The sequence below is a fragment of the Xyrauchen texanus genome, chromosome 9, assembly GCF_025860055.1.
Source record: "Xyrauchen texanus isolate HMW12.3.18 chromosome 9, RBS_HiC_50CHRs, whole genome shotgun sequence".
Lineage (NCBI taxonomy): Eukaryota > Metazoa > Chordata > Actinopteri > Cypriniformes > Catostomidae > Xyrauchen > Xyrauchen texanus.
The window spans coordinates 25,294,862-25,298,478 of NC_068284.1; the positions used below are offsets into that span (position 1 = coordinate 25,294,862).

A 3,617-nucleotide genomic window follows, 5' to 3' on the forward strand; every position below is an offset into this window, starting at 1 on the left:
TGGCCCCCACAGTGAGTCTGGTTTCTCCTGAAGTTATTTTTCTCCATTAACCAACATCTTATGAAGTTTTGTGTTCATTGCCACAGTCACCTTCAGCTTGCTCACTGGGGTTATAAATACAATTATTATTGAATTACTTATTTTCAAACACAATTCACAATCGTATTTTATCAAACTACACAATGATGACTCTTAAGACATTATAGATATTACAGTTTTATTTTCTGTTAATGTCTGATCTTCTGTAAAGCTGCTTTGAAACAATGTGTGTTGTGAAAGTCACTATACAAATAAAAATGACTTGACTTGACTATATTTGGACCTGTAATTGTCAGTTTATAATTTGTGCTGAGAGATGAGATTTGTTCTGCATAAAAGGCCATGCGGTAAATTTATATTCTGTGGCTGTTTATATGATGTGACAAATGACTGTATTTACTAGGAGAAATGCAATGGATTAGTATATATTCATAGTAGATAAGTTTTGAATGCTGTATTCTTCGTGATCAGCATGAAAACAGTGAACATTATCAGTAGGCTGTGGAAACAACATGGGGGGCATGTGCTTTAGTGCAGGGGTGCATGCAGGGTTTCATTTAGGCGTATGCTGCTCCTATATCCCTCCTCCCACCACCACCGGCACCAGAAAATGCAGTGACAGACAGACAAATATGATGCTGTGAAGAACCCAACTGCAGTTTATTTACATAAGTGATGACCAAAAACGTGTCTCCAAAACATAACAAACATAAACGATTTGACTACATTACACAAACTATAATCAACAAAGGACAATGGAAAACAGGAGGACTTAAATACATGTGTAACCGAATGAATGAGATGAGTGGTGGTGATTGACATTTGTGAGCACCTATCAACAAGGTGTTCTTCCTATTTAAGAGCTGGTTGGCTATGGCCTGTGATGCGTCACGTCCGGCTCTTCCCCTATTCTGTTGTTGACAGTAGCTACAGGTATGTGCCATTAGCATGTAGCAAGTTCTGCTTTTAATTGCTGTATGTGTGGCATTAATGATTCATTGTTGCATTCTAGCTTGTCGTTTCCCCTCCCGGTTCCTTCGGCTTGTTTTATTAAGTGGATTCTAAGACTGCTCACCTCTCAGGTATGTGCAAACTGTTCTATGGAAAGCAGATTGTTTTGCTTCGTTTGGGGCTTGGAGATTGGCTGATGTTTTGAGTGTGCAGTATCTCTGTATCTCAGCTAAACGGCGGTTTATATGAATACCCGTGGCTGTGAAGGGATAATAGAGCACATTGTCCTTTCCCGGTAAGTGACGTCGTGCACATAGTTATGTGCTGAGAATCTTAGCAGGTGATGCATACATTTTAGTAATTGTGTTTTTCTTTGTTTGTATTTGGCTCAGGATTCTCCGTCTCGTTCATGGCAATCGGTTTGTTTCTGCTGTCGCTATAGTTACAGCCCTGTCGGCTTCTCCTCTGCCATACTGCGAGAACGCCGTATCGTCCAACTAATCGAGGAGATTGTTGCTGTCTGGTTTCATTAAATGATAGTTTATTGTACTCCGGGGTTGACGCTCACTGATTTTTGGAACAAGGAGCACAAAACTACGCGTTTGCTCCGTGCGAGCCTGTCTCCCCTATTGTCTGAATTGAGTTAATTTGTTTTCTTTCTTTTTCTAGCGTAATAATATTTGTATATTGTTTGGTATTCGATTTGTTATTATTGTCTGCTCCATGACCATACGGTGATACAATCAAACTATGTAATTATGTTTTGAAGTTTGTTCTTTATTTCATTTTCAGTCGCTGGGGTCCCACGGGTGAAGGGTCTCTTGTGGTGGTGGTGCTCCAACAACGGTTGCTGTGTGTGTGTGTGTGTGTGTGTGTGTGTGTGTGTGTGTGTGTGCTGTTGACTAACTAGTTTCGTGATCACTTCTCTTGTGGTGCACCTCAGCCCTGTAAGTTTGTGAGTTGTGCAAATATTAGTAATGTAAAGTGTTGTGTATGTGTTGTTTGATATTTTTGTCAGCCATGCACCTCTAACAAGACGTCATATGCTGCCTGGTACAACGGATGCTATTTTAATGTGAGTTTTTCTTTAAATGTAATTTTGTATTAATAAAATTTTGTACTTTATGATATCTACGTTTCTGCCTACCTTCTTAAGAGAGTCGGACCTGTGCGACCAACATTTTTAGGTATCATTCATAATTCCCAAGGGTGGCGTAGTCGAAATTCCTTGTCTGAAACCTGTACTACTTGTGCCACACATGGACAAACGCATGATACTGACAACCAATAACAGACAGAACTGTAAACAAGATAACAAGACTAATAAACTTTAACCAATGAAAAGACTACCATCAAGAGTAAATGAAAACAAGACACAAGAACAGGGGAAACACATGACAGAATCACACGAGGGAACAGGAAATCACATGACATGACTATAAAACAGGAACTAAACTAAAAACATAAGACCTGAAATCAAAACATGAACAAAAACATATTTAAACGTGATTTCCCCCCCCCCACTAGTGGCAGCTCCTGATGCCCAAACATGAACACAACTAACGGAGTACAATAGGGAGCTGGGGGCATGGCCTTTTGAGACAGGGCATGGAGCATGACACCAGGGCGGGGCCATAGAAGGTGGAGCTGTGAGAGGCTCTAGGGGCGAAACTGGAGAACTTTGATCCCGGAGAGTAGCCAAAGGCTCGAAGGGCCAGGGTGGAGCCAGAGGGTTGGAAGACAATGGCAGCGCCGGAGGTTCGGAGGACCAAGGCGGAGCTGCAGGATCGGAAGACTGAGGCGGAGCCGTAGGGATGGAGGTCCCTGGTGGAGCCGAAGGACCGGAGAGCCAAGATATAGCCGGAGGATCAGAGAGCCAAGGCGGAGCAAGTTGACTTGGGGGGAACCGGCTGATCAGGGTGGGCACAAGGGCAGGAACCAACTCCAGGTCTAATAGCCCAGTGGGAGCTGGCTCTGGGATGGACGAGGCTTGCAATGCTGGCTCTGGAACGGATGATGCTTGCTACGCTGGTTCGTTGGCTGTGGCAGGCATGGGTGTTGGCTGTTTGGCCGTGGCAGGCGTGGGCGTTGGCTCGTGGACAAGAGGCGAGCCTGTGACTTGGCATGGAGCATACTGAAGCTTGGCTGTGATATGGCATGGAGCAGACTGAGGTTTGGCTGTGACGTGGCATGGATTAGACTCAGGCGTGGCTGTGACATAGCATAGAGCAGGCTGAGGCGTGGCTGTGACACGGTGTGGAGTAGACTCAGAATCCGGGGCAGGAGGTAGTGCAAGCTCTGTGACCATGATGTGGTACCCTGACTCGGCGGCAATGACATGGAACCCTGGCTCGGTAGCCATGACGTGGGACCCTGGCTCGGCGGCCATGACATGGGATCCTGGCTCGGTGGCCATGACATGGGACCCTGGCTTAGCGGCCATGATGGTGAACTCTGACTCGGCAGTCATGACGGTGGACGGCTCTGACATGGCAGTCACTGTAGGTGTGCATAGTTCCTCATCCGCCTCTCCTACAGTGAAAGCTGATCCTCTCATGGAGTGAAAATTTGAGGTAATGAGCCAGACTGACCGCCAGACATCATGGAGATCGGCTCATTCAAGCCTG

At 45.3% G+C, this 3,617-nt stretch overlaps 1 long non-coding RNA gene across 1 annotated transcript; it reads left to right on the forward strand.

Annotated features, from left to right (window-relative positions):
• Positions 1 to 955: 955 nt before the first annotated feature.
• Positions 956 to 1,499, forward strand: LOC127648712 (uncharacterized). Its single transcript, XR_007971201.1, has 4 exons — positions 956 to 972; positions 1,052 to 1,121; positions 1,220 to 1,285; positions 1,383 to 1,499. It is a non-coding gene; the product is annotated as an uncharacterized LOC127648712 (long non-coding RNA).
• Positions 1,500 to 3,617: the final 2,118 nt, after the last annotated feature.